The 16,612-nt window shown below is 35.6% G+C and overlaps 1 protein-coding gene across 2 annotated transcripts in view; it reads right to left on the reverse strand.

The window, feature by feature from the left end:
- The window catches only part of PHYHIPL (phytanoyl-CoA 2-hydroxylase interacting protein like), a gene marked incomplete at both ends in the record, with an annotated part of 88,658 nt that overhangs the window by 56,861 nt on the left and 15,185 nt on the right, over positions 1-16,612 (reverse strand). The gene's annotated exons all lie outside the window — the stretch shown is intronic.

The following is a 16,612-nucleotide window of genomic DNA, read 5'->3' on the forward strand; positions in this document are numbered from 1 at the left end:
GCAGCCAAGAAGCCTAACTTACACAATACGATTTTTCTCCCATAATTCAATGGTGAGTATTCCCAAAACTCTAGCCTATGGGTCTCTGCTCTACATTCTACAGCTGAAACTCATGTCTGTAATTATAATTACCAGAATTTTCACTACTATCTTTAGTAATTGACTCTTAACATGTATCACTAACCATAAGCTCTTATCACCTCATTTTATATATATATATATATATATATATATATATATATATTCATCTCAGAGGGTAATCTTAACATTTGAAACTACCTTTTAAATATTATTTTTCTAGAAATATTCTGAAGCTTTAAAAAGATAGCATGGGGTGTTGAAGGCAAAGCAAGCATTATTATATGGTTAGAAAAAGACAGGAGAAATGGCAGGAAATAAGGCTGGTTTAGGAGACAAGGTTAAAATCACAGAGTATTTTTAATGTTACAGAGTTAATATTTAAGAATATAGACAATAAGCAACCAGTGAATAATTCTGAGTAGTAAACGAAATGATTAGATTTCTGTTAGAAAAATCACTCTGGCAGCACAGAAGCAAGTGCACAAGACATGAGATTACTTTTTTTTTCCTTCTTTCTTTTTCTTTTTTTAACAAAGCCCTTTTATCCAAATAGATTTAGGGCCTTACTACACAATCTAAATAGTCTTCTACAAATTATTAACCAAAAGCTATAATTTAGAACCATATACATAAGTATGGATTCCAATTAATTTATAAAATTATTTGAGTTGACAGATAATATGAATACAAGATTGTTTACCAAGTGTCATCTTGAAAATGATAGACAACAAATATGGTCTCTAATCAAATAAAATAATTAATGGAATTATCACTTATCATTAATTTTTTATCTATGATGCACAACTTGATAAGCAGATAAAATCTGCATTTAGAAAATTATTACACTATTTGGAGTACATACAGGTTATGTATCAAATAATATTAAGTGTTACGTTGAGATGACTAATTAATTATATGAGAGCCCATAAACTACAGGGTCCATAGCTACTTAGGGATACACTCACAGTTTGGGTTTACTATTATGGAAACAATAATATAAGACCTTTCTTTGAAAAAGGAAAATATGAAATCAGAAATACAAGTTTCACTTTAAGAAAGGGATCAGCTTTTATTTAAAGACAAACTATAAACAAAATCAGTTGACCTTAAAAAGTACTTTGGTTTATTCAGATGCTGTGCTGTAAGGTGGCTAAATATATATTTAATGAGCTAAATAAAAAACCTATTTGTGATATTCTTAAGGTACATTTAAGCTATGCCCTATTCTTTAAGTAAACTGTCTCTACTGTGTTAGCCTATGGTTCACAGAAAAAATGACTATTTTGCTGTACTGTTTTACTAAAGAAGCCTGTCTTTATCTATTTGAAGTGTTAACTACTATGTTAATGAATTATGTCATACTTCCCAAAATTTTGATAAATTGTAAAACATGACTCACACAGGAGACAAACTACACTTACGGTTAGTCACTTAAAATGTTAGAACTTACCATGAACTAACAGGTGCTTTTATCCTTTTCTTTCCACTTTGAACTTAGTACTCCAAAAACTACTAAAAAATAAATAAAACAGAAACCCAGAGCAGCTTAGAGTTACTTACTAGTAGCTTTTACAATTTTCTATCCCCTTATGCAGTATACAAGTTTGACTCAGATAAATGTGTTTCTGAATGTTTCTAAACCTAAACACAATGTGGAGTTACATTCAACAGGCTTGGTTGGTCCACTGGATTTTCAGAATTAGCCAATTTTTTTGCAGAATTTTCATGTAACTACTGTAAAAACAGAGACTCAGATTAAGAATGGATTACACTATTGACAGTAAGTATGCAGAGACCCAGAGATTAGACAGACCTTTGAAGTGGAGATGGCAATCATTGGGAGATTCTAAGCAGCAGGAAGGGAGAGGTAATCCAGACTATCAGAGAAATGTGGAAGTCTACAAATGGTCAAAGTCCCATTCAATAGGCAAAGCACGACACAGAATAAGAGGAAGTAATCTAATAGTAGGCAACAGGAAGAGTACAGGTGATGAGGCTGTTGCACCAGGGAGGTTTAACAGAAAGTTGCTGAATTCGACCTTTAAGGAATCACGAAATCTTGGTATTCAAAACAGCACTTTAGGCTGGAACTAGGATAATGTGCAAGAAAACATAGATTCATTTATAGATGAAAACACAGGGATTCAACTGCTAGAGACAGACATAAGAAGGGCTTGAAAGAGATCAAAGCAAGAGCTTAACGACTGCAACCAACGAACCAAGACAAAGTAATGCGAACGAGTTGATACTAAGGTCATAAAATCCTGACCGTGAGTTCCTCACAGTATCTGTTCTTAAACATAGAACTGTTACCAGTAACTGGAGAAGGGCTAAACTTAAATGTGGTATTAAGGAACTCAAGTTGTGAAATCCAGAAGAATTATCAAGCTAAAGTTTATAGTTTAATACTAATAATTCAAATCCCATTGTTGTAGCCGTCACTCCAGAAATCAAGCCTTAAACGTGACTGCTTCCTCTGCCTGAAAAAAATTAGCTGAAGCAGAATCAAGGACACAGGTTGCCCATGGAACTCTGCAATTCTCCAGCATACTGGCAACTAGAATGTCAGGCCATTCTTCTGGCAGGGGATATGATGATAAATACATGATAAGAACATTCTCTCTGGTGAGATGACAAAATAGGTGACTATATTAAGGACGCACAGCAATGAAGACCCAATGCAGCCATAAATAAATAAATTTAAAAAAATAAATGCATGAATGAGGAATATGAAAACATGAATATACAACTAAAGCATACTGGAGATGGCACTCCCTACCAAGGCTGGCAGTACTTAATATGTTAAGAAAAAGATTTCAGATTAAAAGCCAATAAAAAGTCACACTGAAGATATTTACTCAAAAGGGAAAGAAATCTACATTAAGTGAGAAGCTGGGCCTCCAGTTCCCCCAGATGACATGGGAACGGAACCAAATTAAATTTGTACTAACCCAGGGACTTTAAAATTAATGAAACTCTTCATCCTTCTCCTTCTTTTTTAAATAAATGAATTCTCATTTGACTGACAGGGGAAATTTAAAGCCTCATAAAAAAGGGATCTGTTAAAAGTCATCACACCTAGACTCACTATATAATAAAATATGACTTTTAACATTGTAACTACTTAGACTATTTAGAGTGGTTATGAACTGGCCTGTCAAAAAATACCATGTACCCTAATAGTTACATACAATTTAAATAGGAGCAGTTAGTTATGAATTTTCATATTTCAGGTTTAACTTAAGGTCTGGTCTCCCAGCAAGTTAGAACTTTTAAAATTTAATATTTGGATATACTGAAAGCATATTTTGTGACTTGTTTTACCTTCTTTTGATAGGTCTTTTTATAAAGTTTATCAGAAACTTGGTTTATTGGCATAAACCCTATCAACATTCTATAAACACTACACATTCTATAGCTATATAAAGACTTTTCATGGAATTTGACCTAGATGTAGATTTCTATAACAATGAAACCGTTTAGCCCTCTTTTGCTCCCTTTCCAGTCACCGGAAAGGAGTTCTTCTCCATGCAGCCAACTGATCAATTTACCATAATCTATGGTCTCTTAAGTAATCACTAGTCTGTCAAAGTTGAGATGCGTACTGCAGTTTATGTTAGTGTGACTTTTAATCTGTGAACTACAATATGTAAATAGTGGTGTAAATTGCAAAATAAAATTATATTAATAAAATAGTTTGAAAAAAATGTCTGAAGTATACCTATTACTGATTTTATTTTGTGGGATGATATATTGGTTAAGAGCATAGGAATTAGATAAAACTGATACAAATCCTGACTCTGCTATTTACTAGCTATACAACATTAGAAAGGTTACTTAACTTCAGTAGTCCTTGATTTTCACATCTAAAAAATGGAAGTTTGAATTAGATAATTTTTAAGGTATTCTCTAAGCTCTAAAGTTGTTTCCTTAATTCTAGTTATAAATTTAATACTACTTAAGCATTCAATGCACCAAAATGGTATAAAAGTGAAGTAGTATCATTCAGAACAGGGAAAAACACACACACACACACACACACACACATCCCTAAATTAGCTAAGTCATTTAGCAATGACTTAGTTTTAATTATCTGAACAATTGTTTAAATTCTCCTCTTAACCATTCATGTGAAGATAATGTTACTCTCATTCTTTAAATCCTTCGTTGGATAACTTTGTTATATAGTTATTAATATGGGATAACTATCTAAATTGGCCCTTCAAGTTCTGGTATATTGTCCTCTCTGGCCTAAGCTCTGCTAACTCCCATTCTCACTCTCAATAATCACTAGTAAGCCTCTGTTGGAGTGATTTCTCATACCTGGCCTAGTACTGCCTATCTTATTTCTCTCTCTCCCTATCAACATCTCCACGAATTTTTTGCCTTCCTAATCTCTACTCATCCTTCAAGTTACTTTACTCTCCTGACCCTCCCCCAACAAGTCACCTAGGAGACCTTCCTACCTATTTCTCTGTTAGATGAATAAAGAATAAATGATAAAACTTTAATCTTCAAATAAGATTTCACATACTTTTTTTTTTTTTTTAAGATGTTGGGGGTAGGAGTTTATTAATTAATTTATTTATTTTTGCTGTGTTGGGTCTTCGTTTCTGTGCGAGGGCTTTCTCTAGTTGTGGCAAGCGGGGGCCACTCTTCATCGCAGTGTGTGGGCCTCTCACTATCGCGGCCTCTCTTGTTGCGGAGCACAGGCTCCAGATGCGCAGGCTCAGCAGTTGTGGCTTACGGGCCTAGTTGCTCCACGGCATGTGGGATCCTTCCAGACCAGGGCTCGAACCCGTGTCCCCTGCATTAGCAAGCAGATTCTCAACCACTGTGCCACCAGCGAAGCCCCTCACATACATTTTTAAGTAAAAAACAAAGGCTCAGATTTACCTCCAATATTTTCAGTTTATAATTTTCATAAATCATTAAGTTTTTCAGTTTAATTTCAACTTTCATTATTCAAAGGCTAAAACTGGAATGGGAAAGGCTTTATGACATTCTGATTTCTCACAATCATTATATCATAGCCAGATTAGTTCAAGGGAGATCTGGCATCTACAAAAATGAGAAGGCAAGTATCATACAGATCCAATTCCAACTCTTCTTCCTATGCTCACTCTTCCTTAGTGTTTCATCCCACAAGAGGAAACAAATGCAAATCAAGCCTCAGGTACAACCCTGAGTACTCAGCAACAAAAACACACAAATGCAACTGTATTTGACCTAAGATAAAATAAAAAGTGATGAATACAAGTAAGGTGCAAGAGAGGCACAAAATAATTTTGGCAATAGAATAAATGATAATTAAAATAGGGGTAACTGTGTTTTAAGACTGAATTTAAAGGAAAGCAGCCTCTTGAATTATGGAGGGGATCCAACATGTACAATCCCACAGAAGTAGGAAGTAAAGCCTTAAGCAAAAGAAAATAAATCTGGTAGCACAGCCAGAATAGAAGACGACATTGGTAAATTGTGGGACAAGAGTGGAAGTAGGGAATGCTGGCCCTGGCAGTGTGGTACAATGACTTGTACACAGTAAAGCAGTTCATTTCGAACTTGGCAAAATTTTGGAAGAAAACACATGGAATGTAGGGGGAAAAACAGTACAGGTGACTAGTCAGCTAGGTGAGCTTGGTGAACAATGGGGTGACATGTGCCCAAACCAAATAACCCTAAGAGAGGGAAGGTTGAAATAGCCTTCATGAAACTCTGCAAGTGTTTTGCAGTTCAATTAAAGTTTGTTAACAGGGAAGACAGATACTGAAAATCTCTTGCCAAAAAAAAGATTACTAGATTACTTTTAGACCAAGAATAAGATGTGACTGGAAGAAAGATTAGTGATATTAGATCATCAAGGAGGCTTTCAAAGTTATTCAGTTATAAGGTTATGAAAGATAAAATCAGATTAGGCCAATGAAGAGAAATAATTCAAGGGATATTATCTTAAGATTTTATATTAAAAATGTCTCTAAATATCAATGCCTTGGTAGTTGGGGAGGATAATGAGAACATCTGGAAAAGAGAACTATTAATGGGAGTAGTGGATAGCAAGATGTTTCTAAATTTGTTGTGGTGTTTTAGTTCCTTGATGAGCACCTAAACTTTGATTTCAAACACATAACGTTTTTTTTTAAACCCAGGGAATTCATCATACAGCATCATGTTAAAAAACACACATTTAAAGTTCCGGTTCAAGATGGTGATGTAGGAGGATCCTAGGCTCACCTCCTCCCATAAACAGACCAAACTTGCAGGTAATATAGAACAACTTCCTCTGGAAAAAATCTAAAAGCTGTCTGAGTGACTCCTGTGCATCTGATGAATGAAAGAAGTCTCTCATCAAAGTTGGTAGGAGAGTCTGGGACACAATTTTGCCATGAAATCCATCCCTGTTGCAGTGACCAACAATCAGGAGGGAACTTAGAACCTAGAGCTTCTCCCTGAGCAGTAAAGGGTTTGAACCCTACACTGAGCACCCCAACTTATAAGTGCTGCACCTGAGAGATGAGCCCCAAAGTCTCTAGCTTTGAAAACCAACAGGGCTTGCATCCACAAGACTGTAATTACTTGAGAAATGGCTCTTAAAGGGCTCAAGTGTTCAGACTCACCCACCCCAGGGCTCAGAGCAAGTGGCAGCCACTAGAGAAGCACCCAGACTTTACGTGAATGACATTCATTTGCTAGTCATAAAGCTCTGGCCTGAGTTTTAGATGCAGGCATCTAATTTACCACACATATAGGGGCCTGCCAGCTGGGGGTCACCATCTTCACACTCTACCTCAGCTTTGCTCTAGCTACTGGGTACCATCTTTTTTTTCTTAAGCTACGCTTTTTTTCTTTTTTTTTCTGTTGGCACCATCTATATGCTCTCCTTTTGTCTCATTCCAGGCAGCAAGTGTTATCTTTGTGCTCTCTCTAGCCAGCAAGTACCATCTTTCTATTACCCTCTTTACTGGTGGGTGCCATCTATATGCCTCATTCCAGTCAGTGGGTGCCATTTTCACACTCTCCCTCTGTTGTGCTCCAGACCATGAGTATCTCCCTGAGGTGAACTTTTACACAATTCTGGTGCCCCAATTTTTGCAGCTGCCACCCAGTGGATGCTCCTTGATGATCTGGCTCTGGTGTCCAAGGGGGTTTGTGTTCTTGGGTCCTATGGGATTGTTCCAATAAGAGAGACAGTTCTTGGCAGGCCACTACTCCCAGGGTACTGTGCAGACAGTTGACTGAAACACACTCCAGTCTTTCTCTGAAAGATGCTTATTTGTCCTAGGGCTTTGACCTAAGGGGCAAGCTTCAGGACTGGCACACAACAGGGACCTATGGAGGTGTTCACAGGGAACAAAAGCCAATGGATGCCACCTTTGCAGTCTCCCTCTACCTTCCTACACGTCACCAATATGTCCTAGAAAGGAGGTTATACACTCATCTGGAGCCCCAACTTTTGTGGCTGCCATTGAGGTCACACCTCCAGATCACCTGGTTCTGGGGGCCAGTGGGGTTTACACTAGTGGTCCCACAGGACTGTATATATTTGCATACTCTAAAAGCTGCTTTTTGAGGGTCTGGCTTCCAAATCAGCCTGAATCTAGGTGCTGACTGAAATCCTCCCCTTTGGGACACTGACAGGTCTTGGCACACCCTCAACTACTGGGAGCCATTAAAAATAAAATAGTCTACTTGAAAAATCACAAAGATTTGAGAAACAACCAAGAGCTAGGGCATGGTTGGATGACAGCGTTCATCTCCCGCATGACACCACTCCTAAGAGACTGGAAGAGGTAGCTGTTTAATCTAATGCTTAAAAGCCAACACAGACAGTCAAGCAAATTGAAGAAACACAGGGATATGCTCCAAATAAAGTAACTAGATAAAATGTTAAAAAACCGTAATGAAACAAAGATAAGTAATTTATCTGATAAAGAGTTCAAAGTAATAATCATACAAATGCGAACTAAACGTGGGAAAAGAATAGATAAATGTAGTGAGAACTTCAACAAAGAGAGATAATGTAAGATAGTACCAAATAGAAGTCATAGAGGTGAAGCATACAATGGCTGAACTGAAAAATACACTAGAGGGGTTCAAAAGCAGACCAGATGAAACAAAGAAAGGATCAGTGAACTCAAGGACAGGACAGTGGAACTCACCCAATCAGGGCAGAAAAAAAAGAATGAAAAAAAAGTGAAGCTAGCTTAAAAACCCATCTATATGCTGCCTACTAGAGACTCACTTCAGATGTAAGGACACACACAGATTGAAAGTTAAGGAATGGAAAAAAGATGTTCCATGCAAATGGAAACGAAAAAAGCTGAAGTAGTTATAGTTATGTCAGACAAAATAAACTTTATAACAAAGACTATATTAAGAGACAAAGAAGAGTGTTACAAAACGATACAAGGGTCAACCCAACAAGAAGATATAACATTTGTAAATATTTATGCACCCAACATAGGAACATCTAGATATATAATGCAAATATTAACAGACCTAAAGGGAGAAATAGATTGCAATACAATAATTGTAGGGGACTTTAATACCCCACTTATATCAATGAATAGATCATCCAAACAGAAAAATAATAAGGAAGCATCAGCCTAAATGACACCTTCTACCAGATAGATGTAACAGATATACACAGAACATTCCAACCAAAAGCAACAGAATACACATTCTTCTCAAGTGTACATGTAACATTCTCTAGGATAGATCATATGTTAGCCCATAAAACAAGTCTTCATAAATTTAAAAAGACTGAAACCATAATCAAGCATCTCCTACCACAATGGTATGAAATCAGAAAACAATTAGAAGAAGAAAACTGAAAAATTCAAATATGTGGAGATTAAACAACATGTTACTGAATAACTAATGGGTCAAAGAAGAAATCAAAAGAGAAAGTAGGGCTTCCCTGGTGGCACAGTGGTTGAGAATCCACCTGCCAATGCAGAGGACATGGGTTCAAGCCCTGGTCCGGGAAGATCCAACATGCTGCGGAGCAACTAAGCCCATTCAACACTACTACTGAGCCTGTGCTCTAGAGCCCATGAGCCACAACTACTGAGCCCACGTGCTGCGACTACTGAAGGCTGCATGCTGCAACTATTGAAGCCCATGTGCCTAGAGCTCATGCTCCACAAGAGAAGCCACCACAATGAGAAGCCCGTGCACCACAACAAAGAGTAGCCCCTGCTCACCGCAATTAGAGAAAGCCCATGCTCAGCAACAAAGACCCAACACAGCCAAAAATAAATAAATAAATTTATTTTTTAAAAAAGAGAAAGTAAAAAGTACCTTGAGAGTAATGAAGATGGAAATACAGGATGCCAAAACTTACAGATTCAGCAAAAGCAGTTCTAAGATGGAAGTTCATAGCAATAACTACCTATATCAATAAACAAGAAAAATTTCAAATAAACATCCTAACTTCACATCTCAAGGAACTAGAAAAGGAAGAATAAATGAAGTCAAAAGTTATGATGAAAGGAAATAAAGATCAGAGCAGAAATGAAGTAGAGACTAAAAAGACAGAAAAGATTAATGAAACTAAGCTGGTTATTTGAAAAGATAAACAGAACTGGCAAAACTTTAGCTAGACTCACCAAGAAAAAAAGAGAACACAAATAAATAAAATCAGAAATGAAAGAGGTGACATTACAGTGGATCCCACAAAAATACAAAGGATAGTAAGTAACCACTGTAAACAATTATATGCCAATAAATTTGAAAACTTAGAAAAAATGGGTAAATTCCTAGGAACATACAATCTACCAAGACTGAATCATGAGAGAGAGGAAATCTGAACAGACTGATTACTAGTAAGGAGATTGAATAAGTAAGCAAAAACCTCTCAGCAAACAAAAGTCCAGGGCCAGATGGGTTCACTGGTGGATTCTACCAAACATTCAAATAATTAATAACAATCCTTCTCAAATTTCTCCAAAGAACAGAAGAGGAGAGAACACTTCCAAACTCATTTTACAAAGCCAGCATTACCCTGATACCAAAACCAGACAAGGATGCCACAAGAAAAGATAATTACAGGCCAGTACCACTGATGAACATAGATACAAAAATCATCAGCAAAATATTTTTAAACCAAATTCAACAATACATTAAAAGAATCATATACCATTCAAGAATGTATCAACATTCACAAATCAATATAATATACCACATTAACAAAATTAAGGATAAAAATCGTATGATCATATTAATAGATGTACAAAAAGTGTTTGACAAAATTCAACATCCACTTATGACAAAAACTCTCAACAAAGTGCATATAGAGGAAACACACCTCAAAAATAATAAAGCCATATATAATAAGTCCACAGCTAGCATCATACTTAATGGTGAAATCCTGAAAGCTTTACCTCTAAGGTCAGGAATAAGACAAGGATGCCCACTCTTGCCACTTTTATTCAACATAGTATTGGAAATCCTTGCCTGAGAAATTAGGCAAGAAAAAGAAATAACAGGCATCTAAATTGTAATGGAACAAGGAAAACTATCACTATTTGCAGATGACATGATATTATATATAGAAAACACCAAAAAACTGTTAGAACTAATAAACGAATTCACTAAAGTTGCAGGATGCAAAGTCAATATACAGAAATCTGTTGTGTTTCTATACATTAATAACACACTATCAGAAAGAGGAATTAAGAAAACAATCCCCTTTACAACTGCATCAAAAAGAATAAAATGCCATAGAAATAAATCTAACCAAGGAGGTGAAAGATGTGTACACTGAAAACTATAAAATGTTAATGAAAGAAATTTAAGACACCTTTTATTTCTTTCTCTGGTCTGATTGCCGTGGCTAGGACTTCCAATACTATATTGTATACAAGTGGGAATCCTCTTCTTCCAGATTTTAGCAGGAAGGCTTTCAGCTTTTCACCTTTTAGTATTATGTTGGCTGTGAGTTTGTCATAAATAACTTTTATTATGTTGAGATATGTTACTCCTATACCCACTTTGGTAAGAGTTTCTATCATGAATGGATGTTGAATTTTATCAAATGCTTTTTCTACATCTCTTGAGATGATCATGTGGTTTTTGTCTTTTGTTGATATGGTGTATCACATTGATTGATTTACATATGTTGAACCATCCTTGTACTCTGGGATGAATCCAACTTGATTGTGATGTATGATCTTTGTTACATGTTGCTGGACTCAGTTTGCTAATATTTTGTTGAGAATTTTTGCATCTATATTCAAAGATATTGGCCTGTAATTTTCTTTTTTGGAGGTGTCTTTGGTTTTGGTATCAGGATAATGGTGGCTTCATAGAATGAATTTGGGAGTGTTCCCTCCTCTTCAATATTTTGGAAGAGTTTGGGAAGAATCGGTATAAGTTCTTCTTTGTATGTTTGGTAGAATTCCCCAGTGAAGCCACAAAACCCCCCCAAGAATTGTTAAAGCAATCCTGAGGAAAAAGAACAAAGCTGGAGGCATAACTCTCCCACACTTCAGACAATACTACAAAGCTACAGTAAACAAAACAGTGTGATATTGACACAAAAACAGACATATGGATCAGTGGAACAGAACAGAGAGCCCAGAAATAAACTCATACGCCTATGGTCAATTAATCTTCAACAAAGGAAGCAAGAATATGCAATGGAGAAAAGACAGTATCTTCAGCAAGTGGTGTTGGGAAAGCTGGAGAGCCGCATGTAAATCAATGAAGTTAGAACACACTCTCACACCTTACACAAAAATAAACTCAAATGGCTTAAAGACTTAAATATAACACATGACACCATAAAACTCCTAGAAGGGAACATAAGCAAATATTCTCTGACATAAATTGTACCAATGTTTTCGTAGGTCTATCAAGGCCATAGAAATAAAAGCAAAAATAAACAAGTGGGACTTAATCAAACTAACAAGCTTTTGCACAGCAAAGGAAACCATAAACAAAACGAAAAGACAACCTATGGACTGGGAGAAAATACCTGCAAATAATGCCACTAACAAGGGCTTAATTTTCAAAATATACAAACAGCTCATACAACTCAGTAATAAAAAAACAAACAAACCAATCAAAAAATGGGTAGAAGACCTAAGTAGACATTTCTTCAAACAAGACGTACAGATGGCCAACAGGCACATAAAAAGATGCTCGACATCACTAATTATTAGAGAAATGCAAATCAAAACTACAACGAGGTATCACTCACACCAGTCAGAATGGCCATCATGAAAAAGTCCACACACAATAAATGCTGGAGACTGTGCAGAGAAAAGGGAACTCTCTCAAACTGTTGGTGGGAATGTAGTGGTGCAGCCACTAGGGAAAACAGCATGGAGGTTCCTGAAAAAACTAAAAATAAAGTTGCCATATGATCCAGTAATCACACTCCTGGGCATGTATCTGGACAAAACTCTAATCTACGTTCATAGCAGCACTACTTACAATAGCCGAGACATGGAAACAACCTAAATGTCTATCAAAAGGTGAGTGGATAAAGAAAATGTGGTATATTTACACTATGGAATATTACTCAGACATAAAAAAAAGAATGAAATAATGCCATTAGCAGCAACATGGATGGACCTAGAGATTATCACACTAAGTGAAGTAAGTCAGAAAAAGAAAGACAAATATCATATGGTATCACTTATATGTGGAATCTAAAATATGACACAAATAAACTTATCTACGAAACAGAAACAGACTCACACATATAGAGAACAGACTTGTGGTTGCCAAGGGGGAGGGAGGGTGGGGGGAAGGATGGATTGAGCATTTGGGATTAGCAGATGCAAAATATTATATACAGAATGGATAAACAACAAGGTCCTACTGTATAGCACAGGGAACTATATTCAATAAAACATAATGATAAAGAATATGAGAAAGAATATATGTATATACATATACATATATATATAAAACTGAAGCACTTTGCAGTATACTAGAAACTAACACAACACTGTAAGTCAACTATACTTCAATAAAATAAATTAAAACAAAACAAAACAAAAAAGAAATTTAAGACAATACAAATAAAGGAAAGGCAATCTCTACTCATAGATTGAAATAATTAATTTTGTTAAAATGTTCACACTACCCAAAGCAATCTGCAGATTCAATGCATTCCCTATGAAAATATCAATGGCATTTTTCACAGAAATAGAAAAAAACAGTCCTAAAATTTACATGGAACCACAAAAGAATTTGAGTAATCAAAGCAATCTTGAGAAAGAACAACAAAGCTGGAGGCATAATGCTCCCTGATTTCAAACTATATAACAAAGCTATAGAGATCAAAACAGTATGATATTGAGCATAAAAAGATACAGATCAATCGACCAGCATAGAGAGCCCAGAAATAAACACATGCATATACTGTCAATTAGTTTATGACAAAGGGGTCAACAATATACAATCAGAAAAAGACAGTCTCTTCCATAAATGGTGTTGGCAAAATGGACAGCCTAAACTACTATCTTTAACCATACATAAAAATTAACTCAGAATGGATTAAAAACTTGAATGTAAGACCTGAAATCCTAACACTTTACAAGAAAACATAGGCTGTAAGCACCTTGAGAGCCATCTTGACAAGGATTTTTTTGATTTGGTAATGGAGGCAAAAATAAATAAGCAGGACTACATCAAACTAAAAAGCTTCTGGGAATTCCTTGGTGGTCCAGTGGTTAGGACTCTGCGCTTTCACTGCCAAGGGCCTGGGTTCAATCCCTGTTCGGGGAGCTAAGATCCCACAAGTCATGCAGAGCATCCAAAAATAAATAAATAAATAAATAAATAAATAAACAAAAGCTTCTTCACATCAAAGAAAACCATCAACAAAATGAAAAAGGCACTGTACTGAATGGGAGATAAAATCTGCAAATCATATATTTGATATGGTATCTGATAAAATATATAAAAAACTCACAAAGTTCAATAGCAAAACAATAAACAATACAAATTAAAAATGGGCAGAGAGTCTCAATAGGCATTTTTCTAAAGAAGACATACAAATAACCAAGAGGTACATGAAAAGATGCTCAACATCACAATTCATCAGGGAAATGCAAATCAAAACCATAATGAGATATTGCCTCACGTCTGTCAGAATGGTTATTATCAAAAAGACAAGAAATAACATGGGTTTGTGAGGATGTGGAGAAAACGGAGCTCTTGGGCACTGTTGGTAGGAATGCAAATTGGTGTAACCACTATGGAAACAGTATTGAGATTCCTCAAAAATTAAAAATAGAATACTATATGATCCAGCAATTCCATTTCTGAGAATTTATCTGAAGAAAACAAAACCACTAATTCAAAGAGATATATGCATCACCATGTTCATTGCAGCATTATTTACAACAGTCAACACATGGAAACAACCTAAATGTCCATCAATGGATGAGTGGATAAAGAAAATGTGTGTACACACATACACAGACACACAGTGGAATATTATTCAGCCATAAAAAAGAATGAAATCTTGCCATTTGCAACAACACAGATGGACTGTGAGGGCATTATGCTTAGTGAAGTAGATCTGATAGAAAACAACAAATACTATATCTCACTTTTATGTGGAATCTAAAAAACAAAAACAAAACCAAAAAGCAAACAAACAAAAAACTGACTGTAGTTAATAATAGTCTATTGCATATTTGAAAATAGCTAGATCAGGACTTCCAAGGTCGTCCAGTGGTAAAGAATCCGTCTTACAATGCAGGGATGCAGGTTCGATCCCTGGTCAGGGAACTAAGATCCCACATGCTGCCGGGCAACTAAGCCTGTGCACCACAACTACTGAGCTCGCGCTCCTCAACTAGAGAGCCTGCATGCCCCAAACTACAGAGCCCACGCACTCTGGAACCCGCACGACACTACAGAGCCCACACACCCTGGAGCCCGCAGGCCACAACTAGAGAGAGAGAAAAGAAAAAAAAAACAAAAAACCCGCACGCCATAACTAGAGAGAAGCCCGTGCACCGCAACAAAGAGCCCGTGCCTCAGTGAAAGATCCTGCATGCCTCAGTGAAGATCCCACATGCCGCAACTAAGACCAGATGCAGTCAAAAATAAATATAATAAATAAATAATATGATAAAATCTAAAAAGAAAAAGAAAGTAGCTAGATCTTGAAAGTTCTCATCACAAGAAAAAAAGTATAACTAAGTATGGTGATGGATGTTAACTGGACTTATTTTGTGATCATTTTCCAATATATACAAATATGAAATCATTACATTGTATTCCTGAAACTAATATAATGTTATGTCAACTAGACCTCTATAAAATACATTTAAGGAATGTTTTTGATGGTAAAGAATACTTAATTATGTTATGTAATCTTAATATCCACCTTTGAACATTGAGTGGATTTATACAGACATACCTTGCTATGTAAAGCAAGATGTGTAAAAACAGAATATAATAAAAATTCATTCTTAAAACTTTTTTTGATCTTATACTCCTATACAAAAAAGCGCTGAGAGTGTACTCATAAGTGCAGGTATTTCTTCATAGATTATACACAAATACTACTGTATGAAATATAGTCATCCCTTGGTATCTGAAGGAGACTCATTCCAGGACCCACTGTTGACATCAAAATCCACAGATGCTGAAGTCCCAGAGTCAGCCCTCTGTATCTGAGGTTTCACATCTGGGATTCAACCAACTGTGGATGGTATAGAACTGTAGTATTTATTGAAAAAAATCTGTGTATAAGTGGACCTGTGTAGTTCAAACCTGAGTTGTTCAAGGGTCAACCGTATTACAAACATTAAAGATTAAGGACAAAATAGAAATTTAAAGTAATAAAATACATATTTAAAAATTTTTATTACTAAAATAAGTATTTAAGTATTGTGTTATTTTGATAATCTATTTTAATATTTTGTGACATAGCAATTCAAATGACAACCTCTAAACTTGATTTATTTTTTACCTGTTTTGAGGGCTGTCACATTTGCAAAAAATATCACACAAGAATGGGTACATCAGAATGGAGAAAGTGTATCAGTAGGTGTCTTACTAAATATTAATATTTTTTTATTTCTCAATTCCATACACCAATCATATAAAGGCACCCCAGGCACATACAGTATAGATGACAGTTTGATATACCAAGTACTAATCTATATAAGTAAAATTAATCGAACTTATTTTTTCTTATATTAGATAAGATAAAAATAAATATTACTAGAAGTTCTATTACTTTCTTCCACGGCCCAATTAATTATCTTATATGACCTCTAGCGTTCATACACAATATACCCATAGCATTTACACAACACTCTTGAAAGTCCTTACATTGTAGAAACAAACCATATAACTTTCCCATAAAAAGTAGCAGAGTATAACAGAAAAATGGAAGTAAGCCATTTGCAGACTCTTAATGATAATACAGGACTGTGAAAGTCATTTTAAAAGCAACTAAAGTAAATTTTGACACCATAATAAATTATGATACCTTATACTGTTAGCATAATAACATTAGTCAATGCAAAAATTTTACAAAACTACTTTTTAATTT

The sequence above is a fragment of the Hyperoodon ampullatus genome (assembly GCF_949752795.1).
Source record: "Hyperoodon ampullatus genome assembly, chromosome: 1".
Classification (NCBI taxonomy): Eukaryota; Metazoa; Chordata; class Mammalia; order Artiodactyla; family Ziphiidae; genus Hyperoodon; species Hyperoodon ampullatus.